Source organism: Aulostomus chinensis, chromosome 2 (genome assembly GCF_037954235.1).
Source record: "Aulostomus chinensis isolate RoL2024-O1b breed Wild chromosome 2, RoL_Achi_v1.0, whole genome shotgun sequence".
Taxonomy (NCBI): domain Eukaryota; kingdom Metazoa; phylum Chordata; class Actinopteri; order Syngnathiformes; family Aulostomidae; genus Aulostomus; species Aulostomus chinensis.
This window is the reverse complement of record NC_141321.1, coordinates 17,675,301-17,702,811: the sequence shown is the minus strand read 5'-3', so window position 1 is coordinate 17,702,811 and position 27,511 is coordinate 17,675,301. Positions and strand designations below refer to the sequence as shown.

Sequence of the window (27,511 nt, the reverse complement as noted above, 5' to 3'; positions counted from 1 at the left end):
CACACTGGAGTCAAAGGCCGCTCGAAAACCGCTCGAATGGGTCGACGGAGAGGACTAGACCGAAATAAAAATATGATCTTTTGATGGTTTGCCTTCACTCGAGCAAGTCTGCCGTTGTACAAATGGACTGCTACAGGTTTACTCTTGGTGGTGAAGGTGAAATAGCTACGCTGTAACCGAGCTTTCGTGGATATTCGAGTCTTTTTTTCCCCGGTCGTCTGTTGGTCTGCACGGGTGTAGCAAGCTAACGCTAGCCTCCATTCTAGTGAGCTGCTCCTGAGCTGCGATGGTCTGTGCGAGTATTTGCGGATGTCTCCGGGCCAGTCTGTACTGAACCGGCGGCAGCAAATGGGAACATCCAGCATCGGGCGGAAACATCGGGGCATAGAATAAACAATAAAGATTCAACCAAGTGTTTTTTGTGGAAATTCAAACAGAGGTAAGTTTTTTTTGTGTGTGTTTGTGTCTTGCTTAGCTAACGCGGGGATAACAACAAACTGACTATTACTGCCCCCATGCTTAACTCTGGGTTGTTGTGTTTTTCCACAAAAAGGTCAGTTTACGTCTGCTTATACCTATGCTCAGAGGCATAAAAATGCTCTGTTTGTTCCAATTATGGCACTGCATATTCCTGATTGTTTTTTTTCCGTTAAACGTCATTTTAAAGCTGCTCCTGTTTGGTTTAGGGCTGTGTTTTTGGGTTGCAGATTAGAGTTATTTTGATTGTTTAATCAGAAAATGAGGTTGACTGGCTTACATTGATTTGGCACTTTGTATTGAACGTGTGATGGTTCTGACTGGGGGAGGGGGGGGGGCTTTATAATATTATCGGTGTTAAGATGTTTTGAGCAAGTAACCACACCTGTGCACGTTGATTAAAGCCAAAATCACTCGTCTGACGTATACACATACACCATTTAATGACAGAATGAGCCTCCTGCTTGTGTTTTTGTGTGGTTGTCGTGCAGGTAAATAATGAATGAACTCACAAGGCTCATCAACAGTAAGTTTTATGGTTATGTTAAGCTTATATTTGTTGCACACACTCAGTATTCGCTGTTAGTGCCACTAACAATATCTCAGGCCATCACTGATTTTCAATCTTCTTTCAAGGAAAGGCAGTAATACCATCAACAAATACATCATCACAGAGACCTTGTTTAAATTTTCACAATGACATAAGTTATTTTGCATAAAGCAGCATCAGTCTATCTGCTTAAGTGGGCTGAGGGACATAAATTGTATTCATGAAGTACCGTGTCATATCCATTTGCTGGTTTGTTCCAGCAGCTAAACGAAATGGATGTGCTTATACAATGTCTGTCTTTAAGGAAGGCAATGAATTTTGCTGCCAGACCTCCCAAAAAAAGCACGATATAAATTTAAGTCAACTCCATAGGCATTTTTAGAGTGAGCCCAGATGGAAGGAGTGTCTGTTAATATTAAAAAGGTGATCAGTGGTCTGCATAGATGATTTATCAAATTAGTTTAATTAGTTAAGTGGCATGGCTGTGTTATGTGTCTTGAATAGAGAGGGGTACATCATGTCAGGTTTGGAGATGGGCTGTCGAGAAAACGTGTATGGAGAAGCTCACCACTTTGGTGCAGTACCAATGCTGAGGAAAACACTGCAGTGCTGCTGGTGGTGTTTTCCACCAAGATACTGAGTGTTGTAGCTTGTTGGGCGTTCATGTTGACTACACTGCAGATGTAGTGATGCGTATCTCACTCTTTTCTAGGTTTGTGAAGGTCCATATTTTTTTCTACATGCAGAAAGAAAGATCAATTTGTTGGTGCTGTTTTGGTTGTGTTTATATTTAAAAAAAAAAAAACCTCTCTAAATCAGAATCTTGAAATGTTTTGCCAAATATTATGAAGTTACTGTGATCAGAGTTGTAAACAAGTCTGATTGTTCCACATTATTTTGAGAGATCACATTTAAAATCAACATTTATCTTGTGATAAGTAGCAATTGGCAAGATCTCACTTCTGTTTGTGCTTCTTATAGGCAAGAATGTTATGGTACGACACATGATACAGGAAGCAATCAAGCAATTTATTTTAAATATATTGCATTGTTTAAGAGTAGTTCAAAGAAAACATTGTGTGAATAACACTGAATTCCCATATTCATGAAATCTGGGTTACATCATGTTTTTGTGAAGTCTGTGACATTTTGATTTACATTTTTGTCAGTCCCTGTAATGTCCAGTATTCTAGCTGTAGTTTTTGTGCAGTCGGACAAAAAGAAGCATCGCTAGAACTACGGTAATAAAAGTGAATGTAGAAGACTGTAGATGAATAAATAAAGATCATCATTAGCTGAGTTTTATTTTCACCTTCTTGTGCAACTTGGGCAATGGTGATGACTGTGGGGTATGGTGTTACAACACTGCATTATGTTCATCTTATGGTGTAAGCCTGAGAGGTTTCACCTCCTTTGCAATTGAAATAAAGGATTTACTTAATTATTTTCTTTATCAATTTGAGGTCTTGCGTAGCTTTAATACTTGTGTGTGCAGTTGATGTTCCAGAGTAAGCTTTGAGGGATCCACTTTGTTTTTCTTGTAGCTGTACTTTGGAATAGTGTTGTGCTAAGTCTGTTTTTAGACTCATTGTGATCTCAGAGTTTTTGATTTGAGACCACGCTTCATCTGTAAATGGCACATGAGCAAATGTAAGAGCGAAGACACACCAAACTGTTGGGAACAGTTGTTGCCTTGTCTAAAGCCCCTTTCACACTGTACCAAAAACGTGGGTGAACGCGGGTGTTTGGGCACTCTGAAAGGGTCGACTAAACATTTCGACCTGCGTCCACCGACTCGCCAAGTGACCCAGGCGTTTAGCGGCTCGGCTCTGCTCCGCTCGCCTGCAGTGTGAAAAAGGCAACCCGCATTGTCTCAGGTTTCCCGCAACCTTCCTGTTGCAATCTGATTTTGTCACTGTGCAGTCTGTCAGGCTTTCATTGTTGAAGCTCCGGGGGAAAAAATAACTAAATAAAAAAATGGGCTATGCTGTGAGAGCGGCTCACTCATCTCTCAATAAAGTTTTGGCCTCTGCCGTAAGATCAGTCTTCCTGTTGATGTCCCTGAGACTCTATAGCCCTTTTCACTCTGCATCAAAAATGCGGGTCAACACGGGTTTTTCGGCACTCTGAAAGGGTCGACTCGGCATTTCGACCCGCTTTGACCGACTCGCCAAGCAACCTGGGTGTTTAGCGGCTCGGCTCGGCTCTGCTCAGCTCTCCTGCAGTGTGAAAAAGGCAACCCGCGTTGTCTCTGGTTTCCAGCGACCTTCCTGTCTCATCCTGATTTTGTCACTGTGCTGCCTGTCAGGCTTCGCCTGTTAGGCTTTTTCGGCTCCCTTCCAGACGAGCCAAAAACTCCATCCTCCTTCGCTGCATTAGCACTCGGACATTTTCCAATCTGCACCGAGTTTGTATGCTTTGCAAAAGAGACAACATTGCAACGCACGCAACAACAACGGTAATGTTTGACTCGGTGATGTCCACATTGTCGTTTGTTTACCTCTCAGTGTTTCACATTTACGCGAAATGATGACGTGGTCAGCGCGATGACGTACGAGAGAGAAAAACACGGATGCGCAACCCTCACAGCGGGAGTTAAGACTCGGGTCTTCTGGAAGCTTGAATGCTCACTAATGCAGAGCAAACACGGGTCCAAAAACCCGCATTGACACGCGTTTTTCAGTGTGAAAAGAGTATATTTCCTCCTTGTTAATCTATGCTTGGGAACGCACACCAATCTGGGAACCTTAACGTGAACTGCGCAACCGTGTTTATAAACAACTTGTATCGCGATCTTCACATCTTTTTTATTGATCATAGCAGCGCACTGGCAAGATCATGAAGTCTGTGAGCTGCTCATCATCCGCGGTGAAGGGGAGATCCGGCAGCAGATATCTGGAACCGTACTTGACATGGTGATTTATGGGAACATCACCAGCATTTTGAGACACGGCACACTTTTACATGTAATGATGACTTTAAGTACGAGAGAGAAAAACACAGGCGTGCAACCCTCACAGCAGGAACTCAGACCCGCATCTGTTGGAGGCTTGAATGCACCCTATTGCCGTGCAAACGCGGGCACAAAAACCCACGTTGACGAACGTGTTTTAGTTTGAAAGTGGTATAAGTATGGGCCTAAAAGTTGCACTACAGTACACTGCAAAAACTTACAGTCATGGTGATCAAGCGCATATATTTTGTGCCTGTGTGAAAGGAAGTAATTCTTCATACCAGCAGGTCATGGTAGTATGTATTCTTCACTTGGACGGAGAAACTGGAAGACTTATGACTTGGATATAAACAAAGCAAAGTTTCCCTATATTCACACCACTCTTGCTTGGTTTGGTAATGTAGCTACTTATAATTAGGGCCTGAGCCTGAAGGTACTTCAGGCGAAGACCCTATTATGTTTGCTCATTGAGACTGTATCTGGTGTTCTCAGGAATGAGCCGAGGTGAAAAATTAGAAGAATGTTTATGTGAACCCCCTTGAAGAAACTTGTCATTGGTAACATGATTGCCTCTGCTGTAGATTAACGCAAAAATTCAGGACACACTACAGACTTGGGGTTGTTTATGGATGGCCAACCTTTGCCCTTGCGTGTCAGGGCTCTCCTTTGAATTTAGATAGTGGTGGTAGCATTTCTCGTAAGCTAGGTTTGCTAATGCCATTGCTAGCAGCATTTCATACTTCCTAAGTTAATTGGCTGAAGCTAGACTACAAGATAAAGCAGTCTTGGGGTTTGAAAACAACACTAAACAAACCCTCTGGTAGGGCTGTGCGATATGACCAAACGTATGCGCAGTCGTATTGTACATTGTGGATTTCTTCTATGTTCCCTGGCAGCCTGTGAAGTGTTGTAGGCATAGCCGTAAACCTGGCTCCTCAGATGTGTAAATTGGGACCATGTCTTCACTTATATACATTTCAATTGCAGGCCTTATCTTTCGCTGTCTTTACGATTCTTTGTCGTAACTTGTTTGCATGAGCAAATTCAGCTGGGATTTCTGTTGATAACTTAAGTCTGTTTTTGTCGTTGTCATTTGAAAACACCCCTATCTGTTTGATGCGATTTTTGATGCGGAGTTAAGAAATTGGTTGTGTTTGAGTTAGTTGTGGGGACTGACCTGTGACATATTTGCAGAGTACAGTTTTCCATACAAGAGCAGAGGTCCCTCATCTTGTCATTATGCCCTTGCTGGTTGGAATCCCTCCTCTGGGTCAATGTTTACTTTGCAGGGCCCTCAGCCTGGCCCTGTGGAGGCATCATCTAATCATGAAAAATACTGCAGGAAAGCACTGACTTAAAACATGATGAGAAATCGGTTGGGCCTACTAGTAAATGATGGGCAATTTTCTATTGTCAATCATGTGTCCTTGTTTTGGCACTACCCTGCTGTCCTCCATCGCATATTTTCACATCAGCTATTAATGCTATGTAATGTTAATATTATTGCTACGAGTGTTTTTTTTGTGTGAATTCATACGGTATCACAATACTCAAGTATGGTTTCAACAGTGCCATAAATGTCTCAGAATAATACAATAGGTGATATTACATAGTTATTGGTTACAATGATTTGTGGGAGAACAAACTCCACAAGGGCTTTTGGTGGAAAAAAGTTTTATTATCATTCAAACTTGAAAGTCTAAGAAATAAGGGTCAAAACTTCAGGAGGTAGACATGCATGCGTACAACAAAAGAGCAGAATTGCTGTAGAGCCTCACATTAAAGGCATTTTAACTTTGGTGTAGAAAATTGGAGGCAAAATAGTTAGAACCTCTAAGTTTCTTGCACATCAACCCATTGTGATGATACTGTAGACAAACTTCACATGCCTGGTTGCTCTCTTTATTCTGTTCAGTTTCAAGGCTCTTAAAGATTATGGTGCTTTTCTGACTATTCTGCACCACATATTTTTTCACATTGACTAAACGACTGGGTTATAAACACATATAAAGGAATACCTGCATAATGGTAACAAGAATGAGTTGAGGATTGAGAGGAACATTTTCTTTATTTTTGTTTTTGGAGACGTTGACCATAATAGTAGCATAGGACTTCCAGATAATGAATTTGACCGAATCCAGTGATAACCCTGCAGAATTGTTGAAGAAATCACTGATCAAGAACAGATATTGGAAGAGTTCAGCCAAAGTGAAATGGTGAGAAATGTGAGTGAATCTAAGATTAAAAAAAACAAGTCCAGTACAGAGAGAGCACTTATACAGTGGCAAGGTATAGAAAATGTTACAAAATATTCATCCTTAAACTTATTTTCCTGTTGGGTGGTTGTTCCTTTGTATTCTGTTTATCAAAGTAACAAAATGATGGATAGTCTCGTAGGTTTAGATCCTAGTATGTTCTTTGTATAGGTTCTCTTTCGGTTTTGCTATGAAATATGGCTTATGTTCTACACAGAGCCATTATCACTCTAGTTATGAGTTTACTGATGAAATATCCTTGCTCCTCTGTCATCCTGAACAACCAAAAGCCACTGGTAGTCCAGAATTCATGGATTTATCCCATCACGTCCTTTTTTAGGACCTATGCCAGCTACTTTACCCAAACCTTAAGCAATTATTCATCTGTAATCCAAAAAAGGGACCCAGTGTCAGCTTTGTGCTTCATGCACCAGGCTACATGAGCCAAGTGGTCTCCTCTCAAAGTTGGAAAGACTGGAAATATGATTAGGAAACACAATGGTAACGTGATTGTAATGTTTCTACTTCTAATAATCAATGTGATGACAATATGGTATGATTATTTCAACCATTTCTTGTTGGAATTTTACCGAAGAATTACAGTATTGTTGTTTCAAAATTCAATGTAAATTCTGTCAATGTAATAGAACAATACTATATCACCCATCCTTGGTCCGTGGCTGCCCAAGCCAATTTTACACAGAGATTCCGCAGTAGTGCCGCAGCATTACCGATGCTTTGCTTGTTTACACAGAACCAAACAGCTGGTGAGATACTGATAAAGCCTATAAGTTTATTCGGCATCCTGCTGTTCAGCAACAAATGGGCAACATGTGAACTCCCCTGCCAGCAGATAAGACATGAAACAATCTTTTGCTCCATTTAGTCCCTGTATGCCTTATACAGCAGTGTAATATTCCAGTCTTGACATTCCTGTGAACATGTAGGGTCTATTTTTGCATAGAATCTAAAAAAAACAAGATTAGCAAAATGTTTGTTCGGTCAAGGATGATTAAAATATTAGTTTTTAGAGTGGTTAGCTGAAGTTTTTTTTTCACAGATTAAAAAAGAAATCATTCCCGACTTTTGCTAGTTTTACGTTATTCTTGCTTATTTTTATGATGGATAAATGGGAATTTGAAAACATAATTTTAAACTTTGGCATAGGACCACATCATAATCAGTCATTGTTGTAATAAATGCTTACCTAATAGCTCAGTCTATCTGATGTAAGACAGCATTGGTGAGTATTGCATATCTCACAGAGACAACAGTGCAGGGGGACAGAAAGCAAAATTAAGTAACCACAGGAGTTGTTAGTATGCGTGTCGTATCAAGAGTAATCTATGCTAAGTGCTTTTTACAGATACAGGCTTTTTTGAGTCAATATAGTTGTATCTTACTCATTAAACTGAAGTATTTTGAAGTATAGATGAGCCTCTACGTTGACATTATATGATAATTTGCTGTTTAGGTAAGCAGCAATGCTTTGTGTAGTCTCCTCATTGAAACCCTAAGGGTAGAAATGGATTGATAATCTATCTGGTCTTTTTTAGTTATAAGAGGCAAAGGACGCCTTTAGCTACAACTCTCGCACCCATTCTCTCTGCCTTCTGTCTTTGCAGGCTCTCCCCTCCCCCTCTCTTGCTGGGAGTGTGGTCCTTTTAGGTAAACAAGCATGGCTACTCCTGTTTCCAGCCTCCCTGTCTGTCTCTGCCATTCTTTTTCTTTCTATGTCTCAGTTTCTCTCTCACTCCCCTCCCTTCCTCCCTGTTAGTTTTGTAAATCTTTTATAGCTGCTGTTCTACCAGCACAATCTCAGCGCATACTCAAATGGCATCTGAAGCCCTTTGAAATTCAGCCTAGTCCTTTCCCCCTCCGCTATCCTCAAAGTGAAATGGAACAAAATGGCGGGCCACAATCCTGCTGTTTCCCTTAGGAGATGTAGAGCCTCATTTTGGGGTTTAGAAAGGCATAATGGTTGAGGGTGTTCTTAACCTGTGTTTGGCTGTACTTACTTGTCAGCCCTCCTCTGCACCACTCTTGAAAGTAGTTCCTCTTCCCCAAGTGTCTTGCACATCAAAGGGAAAGGTTTGCTATTCTGGCATGCTGCTGCTTCTCCAGAAACATTCAGACTGCTCTTCTGATCTTTCTGATCAAAGCTTGGAAAAGGAATATTTTGTGTTGTTTCTAATATGCTTAATCATAAGTTTGGATATGCAGAAAAATTCAAAATGTGTATCACAGAGGAGTTGTTTTCTTTGGCTTTATCTGTAAATTTGACCTTATTGCCATAGTATACATTAACCAGCAAGCTCACTGGTTTACTATATAGATATATAGATTGACAGAACAAACGGGATTAAGTATATTCATCTTGATTGGAGAAACATTTGTTTTTTTGAAATTGCAGAACTGCAAAGATTAAATATTTCTATTCCATTGGTTATCATCCAGTGTACCTTTGCTTCTCTGTGATATTGGAGGGAAAAAAAACAAATGATGCTGCCAACCGAATAACCAAGTGACATCCGCAGTACAACAGAGCTCTAAGTAGCTATGTAAACAACCATCTGTGTTGAAGTTCGGTAGTTTGAAGTTTTGAAATGCATTTGTTGTATCACTGTAGCCAATCAGATCTGACTTTTTTATCCTTGCAAGAAAGTGTGGAATATGTGGGTGAATATTTGCAATCATCCATGTCATGGTAACCTTTAAGTGTTGTGTCTTAGGCAACCTTTATTGAAAAAAACTGAAACAAGAGCATTGAAGAATTGTGGAAAATATTTTGCAAAATGCATTGGTGTTCTCTTCTTCTGATACTGTGAAACAAGTCCATTCAGGTGACAACGTATTTGGCTACTTACCAATGTGCACTAGTTTGAATACTTCATTTTGGTTCTGTGGCATTACCATCACATATAGTGTTTATTTATGTGGTATGATGGTATTATTAAATTGAGGAATGCAGGATGTATCAACATTCATATAGATATTGGTCATGTTTTAGTTTATCTGTATTGTCAGTACTGTTGCAGTTAGTGGAGGATTTATGGCCTTTCAAAATGTTTTGGAAGTGAAGAAAATGTTGCTTTTTTGAATTCACATTATTTACATGTGTATTTCTGTATGGACATGATGTGAATATCACATAAGGTTTTTTCATTTAATACCTTAAGTATCATCATCTGTAAGTATCAGCTAACAAACCAGTTGTAATATATTTGCATGTTGGATATTGAGTAAAAATCCAGTTTCATGCATCTTTAAATATTGGTCCTTGGTGTTGTCCAAAATGTCCATATCAGGACATATTTAATATCATTATGGGAATAACACATAATTTAATAAGAGTCCTCTTATCTGCTGATAACCTGTTGGGATTGCTATACATCCCATAATTCACATTTTATATAATTAACAGAAATACATTTTACATGGAAACAATGGTAAACAAAAACAACTTTGTAGGTAGGCTGCAAGAGTCCCATTCACACAGTACTTTAAAGACTGGAATTTTGCACCACTATTCCACCTCGCCATCTGTACAAAAGGGAGATTGAATGGAGGAACGGGTCATTGGTCCTCTGCTCCAGCAGGAGGTGACCATTATTTTGGATGCTGGCCTCAGGTTGATGTTGCAGTCCCATACAGGAACATGTTTGGCTTTAGCTGGGATACTCATACGTACAATTTCAAACTCTCTGGTTATTGATTAAAAATGGTTCATGATCTATGTGGAGGCTAGCACCTTCTCCTCTTTTCAGATCAAGAAGGGTGATTATGTGTGTGTTGATTAATCATGACTGTTCACACAAAAGTAACATGAGGTAGAAATTTGCTTCACATTTGTTGTAACGCACTGTACAATCAGTAATTGCTGTTTTATGTGTTTTCAACAACGAGAGTCAGAGTGTCCCTTACACAGGCATGAATCAGGGCTGTTGCAAATCTGGAGATGACAGTTGGTGTTTTGATTTGATGTCCTGGTGACCAGGAGGCTGCATGGGATGTGTATTATCGTATGTGTCATTGGAAATGTCCTGAGGTTAGTTGTCCAGGTCTGGGAGCTGATTACAGTGACTGTCTGTTTTGTTACATGTCCCTCTGGGCTCTGCTGTTCTGGTCTGTTAAGCCTGTCATAGAAATACAGAGACTGGATGCACCCATAATGCATCTTTCAGACTGCTATATCACAAAAGATACCTCTGTGAAACTTGCATGTTATTTGCTTAGCTCTATCCACGGTAAAATGTGTAAAAATTGTGTCGTCTGTGTCAAAGAACTGGTCGGCTAGTTCAATTGGTTAAGCAGTTAATTCAAACAGAGTTGGAGTTTACATTTATACTGTTTTTTGCAGAACACACTGAATCAGGATCACTTTCTTTGTAATCAAGGAAAACGTTAACGACAGTCAATCTGTGCTCTGTGCTAAAGTTTCTTTTGGCTATTCAAATGCTCACTCCCTTAGCCACCCCTACCTGACAATTGGGTGCACTGCTAAATCAATGGCGTTATTGCCAGAGAAAGTGCTTCGTGCAGACCTTTGTGTTGTGGCGTTATGTAAGCTCTCATGTACCAATGCGTCCCGTTCATGTATGTCATAAGTTATAAACTGAGACTGGTGGAAGGGTGTCAGAACAAAGTGCTGTGTGGGGGATGGTAGAGGTGGTGTGGCCCGGCTGAATCTCAATCATTAAGGCCCTTCAGTAGGGCTGGCCTTTTGATGGGCCAGCTGCAGCCATTCATCTTCCCATTTACATTGAAATGCAACAACAGGAAAGGGGGAGGAGAGGACTGTGGGGAGATGGGCCTCTGCGCTTGTGCTGGTTGGATGTAAATGAAAAGCAAAGGCATACCTAAATACCAAAGAGAGGAGATCCACCAGTAGGGGCCCATGCCCTTGCTCACCAATATGCCCAGCCATACTTTTGTTTCATCCCAGCCTGTTGTGGTCCGGTAGACTTAGCACAAAGGATCTAAGCACCCTTTTTGACCAGTAGATGCTTTTGCAGCACTCAGCTCTTTTCTCCCTTTACAGCAAGGCTGGTGGCTATAAAGGGTTTGTGATTCATGCCACTGTCCATTTTACAGCACTCTACTGTTACCCTTATTGTCTGTGTTGCTTTTTGTGAGTTGGTTTCCTATTTTTTAGTGTGCAATTGCTCACAGATAAAAGTTTGCTTGCATTTTTTTAATCAAGATATATTAATGAAGCCTCATTGCCATTAAGTCCAACCTGGCGGACTGAAATGGAAGTCATACTGCAGTAATGGCCTGTAGATTAAGTCTGTTCTGTAACACATTTGGGGCTTCAGACACAAACTGACAATTGAGGCCAGTGTGTCATTTCTCTGAGTTCATCAGGCTTTCTAGGATAACTTGGATGTCCCCACAGGTGATGCTTTGACCAGATGTGAGAGACAGTTTGGAGGAGTTGACACCCCAGCTGTGCCAGAACTGAAAATATGGAAAAAGACATTAAATCTCTATGAACTTAAGCCACAACACAATTCAGCATCCACCTGCACTTTGTTGTCTGTTCTTGGAATTTCTTTATTTTCAGAAGCTCATGGTTACTTAACCAGTTAATATTCATATTTGGATCCTCCATTTAGAGGTGTCCTGGTCACATCCACCTGGTAAGATTCCAGAACATTGTGGTGGGATTATATATCATCTGACCTGAGCATACCTTTGGGTCCCCCAGAAGGAGTTTGAAGGGGTTGCTGGAGGGAAGGATGTTGGGGTTACCTAAAGATTGATTTGTAGTTGTGCATTGGGTGTAAGTTGACTAGACACATGTGAAGGCGATGGTGTTGAGCAATTGTATCTCTGGCCTGGGGTGGCTCTGCTGTGCTTAAGGCTGCAACTAACGATTTATTGAATTATCAATTAATCTGTGATTATTTTATCGATTAATCGGATTGTCACACTTTTTTGCAATTACTTTTACAATCTAGCATGAAGGTTTAGGCATGTTCAAACTAACAATAAAGACAATAAAAAAAACCCATTTATTTTTTATCAGAAAAAATACATTCTAGTCATTTCATGTTCTTAATTCTATAATCTGGCACGCAGCAGGTATAGATGGCGTAGATGTCTCGGCTTTAAGGTGCAGGGCTGCATGCTAAAGCCTGGTTTATATTGCTGCTCAAAGCTCAGATCCGATCTAGACCCACCAACTGTATCTGGTAATTACACGTACACGCACATAGTGATTCTGCCCCAGACCTGATCAGCAACCTGCTAAGTAAATTGATTACGTCTTTGCGTTCATGTTTCTTGTAGCACAAATAGAGCTATAAATAGACTGATGGGACCTGAGTCCTGACCAGTACAGAACGGTAAAAAGAAACCAGGCTTTCCGCTATGGAAAGTTAAATTTAAATGTTAATAGCCAAGACAACTCAGTCTGCTACAGGCAAGCCCACAAGCTAATTTACTGAGGCGAGTCTTCATCCAGCTCTGCTAAAACTCCTACTTGCTTTCTGTTCAGAGGTTCATTAATGACGGTCGTGCTCCCATGCTAAGGGAAGTCCTCTTTGCAAAGTTTACAAGTAATTTTTTTCTTTTCTTTAATGAGAGCGAAATACTCCCAGACTTTAGCTCTTATCACTCTATCACCACATGCTGCTGCATTGGACGCCGTCGTTGTTGTGATCTGCAGTTGCTAGTGCGCATTGCGCACGCGCAACTCTTACGGAAGAGAGATGGCTCGTCCCCCCCTTATATTCGTGGCGTTACATGTCGAAAAACACTTGGGTTTCTTTGCCGATGAATTATCAATCATCAAATTTGTTTGGCAACGGATTTATTAATTGACATTTAATCGATTTATCGATTCGTTGTTGGAGCCTTAGTTGTGCTGCAGTTGCTAGTTTATCGTGGGGCGTCTATGGAGAAACTGAAACTGAGCTAATAAATCTGGAATTTGACCTTCCAAGTCTTAAACAACAGTTTCATTTACCAAAATAAATGTATCACCAATAATGTGTTAGAAGAATTGCGATGTTTGAAAAAAGGGCTTGGGAGAGCTGGAATTACATGTCAGGCTACATTGTAGGCTATAGTGTAGGTAATGCGTCGAATGAACATGGAATCATAAATCAAGCAATGGGCTGCTAGTCTTTTATTAGTAGGGGTGCTCTGATCGATAGGCGCCCCTTGACTGATTTGCATGGTATTGGAATTGATCGGACTTGTTATCAAGGCCAATCAAAAGAGCTGATCGTATGACATAAAACGCGTGACACAATTAGCATAACAAAATTAGGGCCACAGAATTACAAATGTCCCGCTAAGATGCCATTCCCAGTCTGGAAGTTTTTCCAGGTGTCAGGCAAGTAGGGCTGTAATGTCCCAGTCGACTGGTCGATTTATTAGTCAATACGTTCTGGTTTGACCAAAATTCTGATTTTGCCACGTTAATTTCATCAGGAGGAAAGTACCAAGTGCTAATGGGGGTGTTTTCAAAGCACCCCTGTTTCACAGATGAGTCTATCTTGAACACCCTCTTGTTTTTGCTATTTTGGACTCGCCCGACCCGCAAGAGACAGACAGACGGAAGAGTACTAGAAGGCCAAGGTCTGGTGGTTTGATGAATGTATATTTAATTTTGACGGTTTCATTTAAAGTCAGAGACATCTGCAGTGTGGCAGCATTTCATGAAAATAGACAATGGGAAAAAAAGTCGAATGCAAAGTTTGCAAACAACAGTTTGTGTATCACAGCTCCACTACAAACACGACGTATATCCTAGAAACGGAAAGCTAACTTGTCCACCTTAGGTTGCCCTGTCAGTTTTGAGTATATGAACATATCAGAATTGACAGTTTAAGGTTTTAGTCTAATAATTGTTTTGTTTTAATTGTAAAAATTCTTACTGTGGACTTGCCCTTTTGTGTTTAAGAGTAAAGTTTTAAGTTAAAAGTCTTTTTGTGTCTCAGCCGTGATGCTGAGGTCCTCTGTTCAGTCTCGCTCTGTGCGCAGGACAAATGATAGCGTCGGTCAATTATTATAACGTGACAAAAACAATTGTCTAAATATTCCTCAACAGGTTTTGTGCTGATAGTTGACACAGTATAGTTTTCATATATAACATTAGTCCATTTTTAGTCGAAATTTGAGGGCTTCAGTCGACCAAGAATTTCTTTGGGTGATTGCAGCCCTACAGGCAAGGACATTAAAATTTGCAATTTGCATGGTCTGTTCAAAGGGAATCAGTCTTGGAGGAGAGAGAACAACAAACCTTTTAAGACAAGTTAAAGTTAGCCATGTGAGGGAATATGATGAGTATACCACGTTAGCTTGTCAAAAGGAAGAGAGGAACCGTCTGCACCCTCGTAAACAAGCCCAAGTTGGCTTTCGCTCAGCTGTCAGTGAAAGACTTTGCAGTGAGGAGCGCGAGAGAGTTACAGATAGAACAACAAGAATTGTTGTACCTCTTTATTTAATTGTTGTGTTTTGTTCTTCTTTTGCAGTTTTTTGGTCAGTTGTCTCATCATTACAGGGAAATTTACGAGGGCTGTCTGACTTTATATTTATTTGGCTATTGCCTTTTTATGTTTCCATTATAAGGACTAAGGTGATACATGCCCTGTTCCAACTTTGGAGGGCTAGTTGTTTTTTTTTCCCACAGGAAGCTATTTTGTTGAAGTTGTGACCAATGTTGTAATTTTTCTACAGGAAGGTACATGTATTGATAACTTAAGTTATGTCTCTTAACAGTCTCTAGAGAGACTATGATGTTGCACATGGTGGTGCACGTAGAGCTTTTTATAAAATTTTGTTTGTTTTCCCACAGGAAGATAAAATTTAAAGCTGAGTTTTGAGCTGAGCCTCAACCATGTGGAATGTTGCATATTCCTGCAAATATAAGAGTTGTCAATTAATGATACTCTCTAATATCTTTCATTTAATAATGCTTAATATACAATATCAAGAATAACTTAAATAAATAAATAAATGAATATTTAATGCTACATTATAAAAAGCAATCTTCAAATTCAAATAGAGGCTGTGTGATTGGTATTGGTATCGTTGATTCTAATTTCAGTGATTTGCCCCCAAAATTTAGATCGGCGCACCCCTAATTATCAGACATGCTGAACACACAGCTGTGGTAATGTTGTACGTATGTCGATACTTTTCAGATTACGTTTCCCATCAGTGTTTAATGGAGATGGATGTACTAATTGTTGTTTTAAATTTGCTTGCAATAGTAGCCAGTAACCTATAGTTCAGTAAGCCAATGGTTGGTTCAGGGTTTTGTTCAGTTTGTTATATTTTATACATAGAAGGAAAAACATACCTTAACAAATGACAACAAAATACAGACAAACAGAGCTGAAATGTATAAATAATATTCGTGAACATATTCATCATTAGGGCCTGAGCCTGAAGGTACTTCAGGCGAAGATCCTATTATGTTTGCTCGTTCCTTTTCTGTTGAATGAAAAAAAAAAAAGTGTTTTTCATATGCAACTTGAACTTTGGGCCATATATTTTTTGTTAATGGTTTGGTTTTGCATCCCTAGTTTGCAGTTTCCTCAGCATCAACTATCAAACTATTGACAGTGACTTAAGATAGTATGATTCACTAAGCAGAACATCCAGAAACAAAAAACACTGGCCTGATCCATTGTGATCAAATCTAGTGGCAGAAATCCACCTCAGACAACTTCTCTCATGAATTATATACTTGTGGCTTTAGATCACATTCAGCAGATACAGTTTATATTTTGTCACTTTAATAAATAGTTTTCATAGGCTTGTGCAGTTGGTGCCCTTTGCACTGACAAGTCAGCCCAGTCACAACAAGTTGTCTGGTATGCGGACATCCCCACAAACCTGCTTATGATATCAACATCATGTAGACTGTCAAAGATCCCTGCATACTTACAGACATGTCAAGTATAACTCTAGTTTCACTCTGTTGCCACTGCAACATTTTTCTGGATAAGCCTTAGAAATGGATCGATCAACTCCTAGTAGTTGTTTGAATCATTGCTCTGCTCTAAATGGTTAGTCCAATAGTTGTGTACAAGAAGAGCCTGTGACAACACGGGTCTGGAACGTTCATAAGCAACCAAATGTCTGGGACTGAGTGATGAGTGTAGTGTTTAATTTGTGCGCAGCTTGCAACATGACTGTGTGTATGTGTTTGAGGAGGAGGAGGAGTTGAGCCCTGCCCTCAGTGAAACATACAGGGACCAGCTCATGCTGCAGCAACATGTCTGCAAAGACACCAAAACATAGTATTTTATCTCTTTATTCGGTGTAGGCACTGTCAACAAGTTTTAAAGCACTGAAGGAAACCCTGATTTTCCAGCTATATTTGCATCCACATTGGGGCAAAGTTACAGATATTCCATGTTACTCATATTTTATTATTCATGCCATCGATGTTTTCCTCATAGTGAAGATGATAGGGCCTCCAGATATGATTTCTTCAAACAGGAAATTTATAAAAAGAAAAAGAAAAGGTGAAAAAATACATTAACTCCTCATTGGTGTGGTTCAGTATTTTAACCAGAGTAGTCAGCAGCAAGTGTGAAGGGACTTTCCCTCTTGAATATGTGGCAGCTCAGTGAGCTGCTCTTAAAGCTACAGGCCAGTACATGTTTTGCTCTGGTATCAAGGCTTGTGCATCCACACTGTATCCTGGATCTAACATTATCAGGACACTTCATTGAGATATTTCTTTTCGTCAGAAAAGAAAAGATAAGAATTGCAAAAATGTGACAACTGGAAATACAGACAATTGTAATTTCTCCTGGCACAACCAGCAATTGTCCTAACCTTTTACTGTTTGTTTGCCAAGGATTGAATACACAGATTTGTGATTGGGTTATGAGCTTTCCAGACCTTGTTCTCAAAGTTCTTTGATGCAATAATTTTCCTGTGTGTGTGTGTGTGTAGTTGCGTGTGAGCCTGTGTCACTCATATTCCCTGCAGTGAATCTTTTTATAGAAACAGCAGCCAACAGTGTAATCTCTGGCATGGATGTAGGACAGGCTTTTATTCCTCCTCATTTCATATGCAAAGCCATTTCTCACCCACAATCACTGCATAGCCTGTTGGATTGTACTGTGTGTGTGTGTGTGTTTGTGTGTGTGTGTGTGTGTGTGTGTGTGGTGTTTTTTTTTTTAACCAAAAGCTGAACACTTAAAGAATCATAGCATTGTTTTTGTAAAGGTTAAACACATTGACTACAAGCTGATATTTATTTAGCTACAAGGTCTATACCTGTCTAAACTGTTTTTCTTTACCAATTTCAGTCATTCTGTTGGACTTAAATATATGATCTGGACAGTTTTCCATGAATTCCAGAAAAGCACACAATTCGTTCAATTCAATTAGTTTATTCTGAATGGCATGAAAATGAATATCACTGGAAATGAATTTGCATGATATTTGCAGATTAGAGCATGGATTTTTTTTTTGTTTTTACTAGTAGGAAATTTTAATGTCTAGATTTGGCGACTAAATTGTGCTCTTTTTATTATATGTAGTGTTTGGCAATAACACATGGAAAATGAATGTTGTGAAAATAACTGTACTGAATGATTTGTGACATTAAAATGGCCTCCTGTAATATACTACTAGCCAGCTCTGTAGCTCAGGAAATTGAAGCCTCACAATCAAATGGTCTGAGTCATGGAAAATAACTTGGCTTTGCATCTGCACATTGCTTAAGATTTGTATTTCCCACCATATTAGTCAGGGGCTATGTTTGGTTAATGCCTGTAATCTTAAGGTTCTGATCAGCCAAGTTGTGTGTTTTTGTTGGTTATGTGGTATCTGTTGAACTTTTTGTAGAGAAACTTTCCCTTAAAGAAGAGTAGAGGATTGAAATCTATTTGAAGCTACAGCTGTTCGATCACAAATGCTTTACTTATTTAACAATTAAGTAATAAGATTCTAAATTTGGATTTGTTGCTGGTCAGAGTAAAGTGAGTTGGGCCTTCATTAAAGGAAGATGGCTTTGTGTGTCCTTGTCTGCCAGCCCTTCACAATTTTCCTACATGCTTACTTGAGTTATGTAAGTGCAGTAATGACAGGATACTCACATAGTCCACTTGGCTGCTTTGCATAAACACACATGCTCTATACATTCATGTGAAATGTATCTTTGAAATGTCATCATACCACTCCTGAATTCTTGAATAGATGAGATTTTGTTTTACTGATCCGTCTCACACTTGGCTGGATCCCCCCGCCCTTCGCCTTCCTCATTCTAGTTTACTGATCCTCATGTGCTCTTCTGTCCTCTCCCCTTATACCTCAATAATCTCCTCCCCCATCTCCACCTTGATGCAATAGCAGGACTGCTTGCAGGAAGCTCAGGGCGTGGGACCTAATTGTTTGACTTGTTTCTTCCTTTGACACAACTCATTTTGAATTATGTGAGCCTCTGACAGCCAAGGTGTTTTTCTGCTTTTGGCCTACAGCATTTTGTTAAAGCAATTGCAGGACTGTAGATTCTAGACTGTTGCTGTAGTCCTATAATATGCAAGTGGGAAAATATATACAGTTTTTCAAACTGAAAAATAGTAATAAATTGTAATAAAACTAATAAAGCTAATTGCCTTTTTTTCTCCCCACAATACAGTATCAATATTCCATTCTCTGGTTTCCATATTGTATCCCAATATATCGCAATAATATTGCACTGTGACCTGTATATGTTATAGCAGTTTAATTTCAGATTATTTTACAGTAGCTGCATTTAGTGTGTACAGATGTTGAAGTAGCAAATATTGTGATATAAGATTGGAAGGAAATTTTGAATGGAATAGTTTGACCCAATTTGCCAATTAAGTTATCACTGTAATTTGATGTGCATATTTGTAGACTACCCTGGTGTTCCAGAGCAAGTTTTAATTTGATCTCTATTTAGAAATTTCCAGTAAGTCTCGTCATCCTCCGCTTAATTTCCAGTAAGTCATGTCTTTAAATTACATCGTATTGTATTTATAACATTGTACTGTGACCCATGTATTGTGAAAGGTATTGTATAGCAAATTCCTTGCCAGTACCCTTCCTGATTGCCCATTACCAGAACAAAGTCAGTGTTGCACATTCTCCCCCTTAAAATGTTTCTTCGAGGATGGTCAGAAAGACGAAAACAAACATACAAAACACAAGACTGTGAGAAACAGTCACATAAATTTTTTTTGGAGTGACTCCTGTGTAATTGGTTACAAGTATGATTCCAGTCTTGGTGTGCTCATGGCCCCAGTCATACTTCTGCAGACAAGAGTGGGTCGAGTCATCGCTTGCTTTTTCATCTGAGATCAAAACTCTCTGAAGCTAGCCTTTGTGTGATTTGCCTTTCCTCTGAGGAGAGGGAGAGAGAAAACCTACATGTCATGCATTCAAAGTATACAAAGGCAATCTGTGCTTATTGTAATAGCTCAAGAATAGCCACAGAAAGTGTCATGATGTGTGATTATTCCCGGTGACACATTTATGGAAGGTTGTTGTCTCTTTACATGTACACGTGTCACAGCCTTCTGTAGCACTTTCCCACTGTGTGTGTGCAGCCCTCTCACACTGCTTTAATTCATGCACACGCTGCTCTGGCATACAGACAGCCTTCGAGTGAGGATAAAATGAAAAAAAATCTTACAGAGGACCTCAGGGGTAAATGCAGCCACAGCTTTCTAATGCCCCCTCTTTGTGATATTACACAAACAGTGTCACAATATTGTCTCGTTTACACTCACCAATCTGTGCCCATCTCCTGAGATCAGGAGCAGTTGGGAGTTCAGTGTCTTGCTCATGGCCACTTTGATGCAGTCTCTGGAGTAGCCAGGGATCAAGCCAGTAACCTTCCCATTACTAAACAGACACTCTACATCCTGTGTGTGTGATAGTCTTAGTCTGTCTGTTGAGGGAAGATGGGCACTGGCAGTCAAACCCAGTAGAAAGCACAAGCTGAATCAGTTGTGTCGAACAGCTCGAGTTCATGAAATGTTAGCCCACCCATGTGCTTCGAATCCACCAGAATGAAAGAACAATTAATCAAGCATCATTCAGTATCACAACTACACAGAGGCCTAGGATACTGATTAGCTTTCTGAATATTAAAGTCTCATATAGGCATTTTTGGCTTTAAAAAAACACAGAGAGAATGCGGTGATAGAAACGTAATGTGTGTCGACTTGACAGTTTTATTAAAAGCCTTTCTTTTAAGTGAGCTGAGCTGAGAATTGTGTGGGTGAACAGATAGCCACAGGCATTCAGAAAACCGACCCAATCTACTTGTTCTTCAGTGTTTTAGCATGTGCGGGTGTTTATGTTGATAATGCACCATGTGCCGCTGCTCTTCCATCTCTAGTGTTCACAGATCTGTCTTTCACTGCAACCATGGCAACAGAAAAATGACAAATGGCAGAACAGTGAAAACGCTCGGTTATGTGTGAAGCTGAATGGCAGAGCAAGCTTTCTTGGAGAAATCTAATTACGGTGTCAGTCAGTAGACTGGCTGGCCTTGATTTATGCATCATGCATTTGTTAAAAACATTGAATATTTAAATGTTAGATAATTGAATGAAGCTTTGTTCATATATATATTCTACCATATCAGGTGTAGTTTGTTTTTTTTCTACATGGACCCAGTTCATCAATTGAGAAGCTACATCCCAGTTTTTAGCTTAATATGCAACATTGTGGTCATGAAAGAAATAGTGATTCATTTCATAGACATGCTTGCTTATTTAACATAATCAGAATTTTGGGTTTTAGTTAGTAAACAGGACTAATTTTTGAAATATTAATTTTGATACGTGCTTCGCCAAAAAACAAACTATACATGCTATGCTGCTATCCCATGTTCTGCCACATTTCTCTCATCTACGGGTTTCATCTTTCAGTTTCACAGACGCTTTGGCCTGTAAAAGTGTGTATTAAAGTGTATTTTAGGTCTGGGCTCACAGCTTGAGTGCTCGACAGCAAGAACCTAATTGACATGCATTGTTAACATAATGGGACCTTGCCTATGGATTAAAAAAGGGTGTTCTTCTGTTGTATTTGGTTCAACTTAAGTGTGTTTACTGTGAGCAGAACAACAAAACTGAATTTTATGAAAATAAAATATGGTTATGAACAATAAAGTCATAATGTATATGTTAAAATACTATTTTAATCTAAAGTTGGTGGTAATGTGAAAGGTAGTGATATACCACTTTAATTAAAGTTAAAATTAAATTGTGCTGGTGTTGTTTTCAGCTTGTAAGATTTTACCCCCTTTTACACAGCCTGCTCAAAGCATCAATATTCCACTGGTGCTACAGTTTATTCTATAGCTGGAGCTATCAATGTGAAAGGGATGGAACAGCTCACTGTAAATGCTGACGCTTTTAGGATTTCATGTCAGAATGCTTGTGTTGAGGAACATTGGAATGTTAAATAAATTCAAACAATGGAGTGGCATTGTGCTGGTGTTTGGTTTTGTATAAATGAAGAAAGAGTCACAATGTTGGGGGTATTAAAAAAATCTTTGTGGTAAAGCGGTGCCAAAATCTGCCAATCATTTTCACAGTTTATCAATGAATCATTCAATCTATCCAATTTAAAGAAAATTTTAAAAAAATGCTCATCACATTTTTTCCAGAGCCCAGTGTGACAGTTAAGTGTTGATTCCTTGGTCCTTCCAACAGTCAACAACACCAAAAATTAAAGAAATTCCATTTATTTACATTAGGGCTGGGCGATATCAGGAAAACATGCGATGTGCGATTACACTGTTCAATATTGCGATGACGATATGACCTGCGATAAGTGTGTCTGTGTGTATATTTTTTTTAATGAAATATCAAAGGGTACATATTAGCTACAGTACATTGAAGCATATCTTTCTATTTTAATATTTACAGCTAACATAGACCACAAATATTTAATAGCCTATGCCCATTGAATAAAAATATTGAACAGTTATTTGTATCCAACACTTGCTTTTATTTTTAACATTGTGCATATTGCAATTGCACAAGGCTCAAACCTGACAGTTTGCAAATTCAAACAATTTCCAAGACTCTAACTAAAATATATCTGGGAGAAAACATCAATAAAATAAACATTGCAGGATCACTGACATGTAACCACATTCCCTGACGTGCTGAAGAGCCTCTCGGAGGGCGAACGAGTGGCTGTGGAGTTGCGTTCGCTCAACTGACAGAAATGGACGGTTGCTCAGTCCTTTGACGTCATGCGGACTCGGTGTTGTCGGCTGTGTTTGCGCCTTGGCTGTCTTTGAATTGTTTGAGCAGTTCTTTGTGGTGGTGTTTCAGGTGTTGATGAAGACTGGTCGTGTTTCCCCCCGTAGTTGCTACGACCGCCCCACATGTTTTACACAGTACCTGGACTTGTACAACGTCGTCTCGTTGGAACCCAAATAGCTCCAAATGAGTGAGGAGCTATTTCTTTTTTTACCACCCGGTCCACCTCATTTTACTCGCGCTCACTAGTTGTCTCTGCGTCATCATCAACTTAATTCGCCTGCCCTCGGCTCCACTAGCTTGCTAGTGTTGGCTATCACCAAACCACCAATTAATGTCATGGGCCGAACATGCAGCTAATCTAACAACGTCGCATGTGATTGGTTTATCTTTGCAGCATGTGAAAATGAACTTCTCATGTGGACACGTCTTTTGCGATGTGTTAGATATCACGATGACGATTAGAATTAGATTAATCGCCCAGCCCTAATTTACATATATTATTATATTCAAGGATTCAAGGTTTTTATTTGCCATTTGTGCATCAACAGACAGTCCAGGCACATTGGAAATCTTGTGCGGTATTTCTCCTAGTCGACAGTCATAAGTAGAAGTAGAAAAAAAACAAACGTCAATGTACAGAATAAAAAATTATAAAAGATATAATATAAAAAAATTGTAAAAATATAATATAAAAAACTCTGAAATATACAAATATACAGAAACCTGTACACACATAAACCTTTATTTATGTATATATATATATATATATATATATATATATATAGATATAGATATATATATATATATATATATATATATATATATATATATATATATATATATATATATACACATATATAAATATATATATATATAGATATATATACATATATAAATAAAGGGAAAGGGAGAGAGAGATTGGGGTGTTGTAGTATTGCATTGGAAAGTGTTTGCTTTTGTATTGCAAGGGGGGTAAATTTGTACATTTATCCCAGAATATTGCACATTGTCAGTGAGGTAGTGTCTGGTTGTTTTTAAAGTGTTGAGTGTTTTCTTTGTTTGCCATCAGTCTGACTGTGGCCAGGTATTTAGGTATATTATTGATACCTTATATTTAGATATAGTATTGATTCCTCACTCCATTTTCTATATACAGTTTGTCCTCTAGAGTAACAAACATGCATTTTAATGAAAAAATGAGTTGTTTTGGTTTTGAGGCAATAGATCTCACTAACTACACATGGCAGAAGAATTGGGTCACTTGGAAACTTTATTTGAGATTGGGATCGTACTTTGATGAATTCTGCAGCCAAAGTGTGTGTATACAAGGGAGAGGGCTGCAGAGACTAAAAGCCCGAGTTTGTGTGTGCTTACCTGAAAATACTAAATGGTCATGTAACAAAGCCAGGGAGATTTGACCACCATAAGAATGTCATCTGTTGCTCTTCATATCACTTGTCTGCAAAGGAAATCTTTGTATTGTTGTCTTCAATTGATGTTACAGTCCTAGTGGGGTGTCTGTTATGAAACAGAATATAACACAGATGCATGCATATATAAAAAAGTAGCAGCACAGTGTATGGATGTGCATTGAAGAGATGAGGGTGTTTTGGCACATATATTTTAAGCCAGAAGTAAGCCAGAAGACGTTCACTGTGGTGAAACATGAATTCAACAGCACCATCTCAGAGAAACTTTGTAGTAGCATTGCTTCATAACTGGAGTACAATTACAGTGATGCAGTAAGTTGTTTTTAGGGCTGTAAAATTAATCAACTTTTTATCCAAGTCATAACATGCCCAGCTTTTATCTCCTTCCATCTTCATGATTCTTTATCATGCTGTGTTCAACATTCAAAAGCAGCTCAAAATGCTTGAGGTGTTTTGTCCACTAAACTTTAATTTTTGTGGCTGTCATTTGTAGATTTTTTAACACCTGCTTTTTGCTGTGACTTATGCAGAGGTGGCAAAATAGGTTAGCAGTGTTAAAATTAAGGTGTGGACACACTACATAACTTTCACAGTCTTAAAAGATTTTGAAAAGACCAGGAGTATACACTCACAGATTGTTGACAGCAGATTTCTATATGGCAACTGAAAGACTGGGGATCACACACTTGCACCTGATGAGGCATCACAGACGACATGATTTGCCAAACCAACGTCAACGTTGATATTCTTGCTAATTTCTGTTGCCTTCAAACACTATTTCCTGTGTCTCACCCTCTCATTTTTCATTGGCTCTTGGCAACACCTGTTTGCAGTTGGGTCAGTAATCAGTTCGCACTCTCTGACGGCATCCAGATTCAGCCCAAACATTTTGAAACACTTTTGATTGACTGTGACTGGGATCAGGTCGGGTCTGTTCCTCTCACACACTTGCAGATTTGCATTGTCACACACAAACAGATTTTTTGTGCCAACTAGCCATTCCAACACTCTCCAATCAGTGCAGACTTTGATCAACTGGGGATTGTGGGTAAACTATGGCAAAAAAATATATCGTAGTGTGTCCTTAGCTTTAGGTGTGGACTTGACAAAGTTAACAGCATAAGACCCTCTTTTGGAACAAGCTTGTTGTTTTGTTGCAGTGGGTCAGTCTCTGGCTTCTGTTTTTTAACACTGTAGTCCATTCCGGTGGGCTGTGAGAACGTAAAGCCTCATCCCAAGGCGTAAAATACTAACATAAAGCACTGCTGTGCAACATAAAGAAGAGGTCATAATGATAAATTACTGATGTTTTTTTTCTATTTTCAAACATTGTGTATCATCTCATCACACACTTCATGCAGCTTCATCTGTTTATAGTGGTATATTTCGCCTTTGCTGTGCTGCTTCTATGAATGATAAACAGCATGCAACAGGAATGGTCAACATCATAAAGAAGCCAGTGGTTTTATTTATTAAAGATAGTAGCATGCTTATTATCGTAGGGCTTTTTTTTAAGCTGAAGGGCAGCTGCTAATATTTGGACATCACTTCCGTCATATTATGTCAAAGGCATCTCTGAATAACATTGCTATAAATATTCTACCCACTAGTTTCTCATTGCTATGATTCATTTTCAGCCCAGCAACATCAGAGACAGTGAAAATGTGAAAAATCCATTAGAAAACATTCTTCCATTTTGGACAACAAAGCCAAAGATGCCTTCCACTTCACAGTCTCAGTATGAGGAGCACATCCAAATTTCAGGTTTTTCAAGTTTAGGCCATCATTGAGAAAGATTTTTTTTTTTTGAAGGTGAAGATTCTTCTCCCAGTCAATAGAGCTTGTTACCTTGACAACAGCAGAAGATTCTTTGTGAGAGGGGCTGAGTGAGTGAGCTGAGCTAACCATGGCATCGCTGTGCCGAACAAAAAAAGCGCTGTCGTTAACGTTGTCACGAGTGCTGCTGCTGCTGCTGCTGCTGCCTTCTCATTGCAGCTCTCATCCTCCCCTTCTCCTCCATATCACCTCACTTCTCTGCCCTCAGTTAATATCAGACTTGGATTTATTTGGCTCGTTGTTCAACTGCTATCTACCCTTTACAGCCATCTGATAGAATGACTTTTTCATCTTTGTCAAGACAGTTTTCCCCCCTAACTCCTTGATCTTCCTTTCACACATTTTCATCCTATTCCCTTTCTCTGCTTTTTATTTTTTGGCATTAACATTTTATATGCCGATGTTCTGTCCTGTGCTAGAGTTTTTGGTCTTAAGATTAATTGATTTGAGCCACCAATGTGCAGTTTTGTGGCAGTTGCTCATGTTAGAGATATGGAGGATCAGTGCGCTGTGGTCCCTCCCTGCAGAAGCCAGGCCTTATCAATAATGTAGATGTTTTTGAAGGGGAGAGGTATGGTGTGCATCCCTTTTTTTCCTAATGTCTCTCTCCTCCCCCAGCCCACATCCCTCTGTCTCACCACACCCTCCAGTGTCAGGTTTCTCCTGCAGTGTTTGTGCAAAGAAGAGCAGATGATTGAATCTAATTAGTGAAGATATTACAATAAGCTCTGATACCTGATGCGTTGGCATACTGCAAGCCGAACCCAGGCTGTCTTATTGAGCTGCTGTTGCTTCCTACTCTTTATTTGGTGCTCAAACTTAATAAAGAGTTGAGTTCATAATCACAAGCATGGCATCACTGCAATAACATTATGGAACTCTCTGGTGACAGTTAACCTCACAGATACTATAGCCACTGCATCCCCTTATCATTTTGAAACATAATTCCCTACACACAATTTAACTGTTAGCTACAGCAGGAGAGATTTGAAACACATTAACCATGCTCCTCATCCTGTGAGGAAGTAACACTCACATTTTTGTGAGTGATTGCACTATGTTACACAAGACATAATGATGACAGAAATACCATTGGACAACAAGCCTAATAATGAAGGGATATGATTTGCTCATCAAATAACTGAGAGAACATGGTCTTTCTCTTAGGCAGTAATCAAGTTAACTTGATTTGCGTCACACCAAGATATATAGTTGGAGTCTGCATGCAAACTATTCTATTTTAACTTGTGGGTAAGAAGTTGTTATTTGGACTTGCTTAGGTGGTTGAGTGTTTAGAGCGCATGTCACATACGCAGCTGACCCCGCTTCAAATCTCAGCTGGAGGTCCTTTGCTGCATGTCTCATCTTCTCTCTCTCCCTCGTTTCTTGTCTGTCTACTGTCAAATAAAGGCGTCTATGCCCCCCAAAAAGAAGAATTTGCAATTGGCTTAGCACAGGTGCAGTGATTATGCAAAACAACAACAGTATATAAAGCAGATGGAAACATGACTTTGCTTATAAGCTGGAGGAAAAATGGATTTATTGATGGGAGTATGTCCCCATTGAAAAAGCTGGGTGTTGATATGTCCCCCAATGGCTGGTTGAAGTCAAAATCTCTACCAGTTCATCTTTTCCGTCATTTATCCCTCATGTTGGAAATTTGATCATTGTCATAGGCTTGCTTAAGCTACCCATTATAATGCCTTGTCTCCATGACATTATTATTTTCTCATTAAACCTACTCCTCTAGGTTAACTCAAGACGCTTGGTTACATCAA

General features: G+C 39.3%; 1 protein-coding gene across 2 annotated transcripts in view; it reads left to right on the top strand.

The window, feature by feature from the left end:
* Positions 1-27,511, top strand: part of ankrd11 (ankyrin repeat domain 11) — a 119,684-nt gene continuing 92,173 nt past the window's right edge. For both annotated transcript variants that reach the window (XM_086181762.1, XM_086181756.1), the window contains exon 1: positions 1-439. The gene's annotated coding sequence lies outside the window, so the exon portion shown is untranslated. The remainder of the gene's footprint in view (positions 440-27,511) is intronic.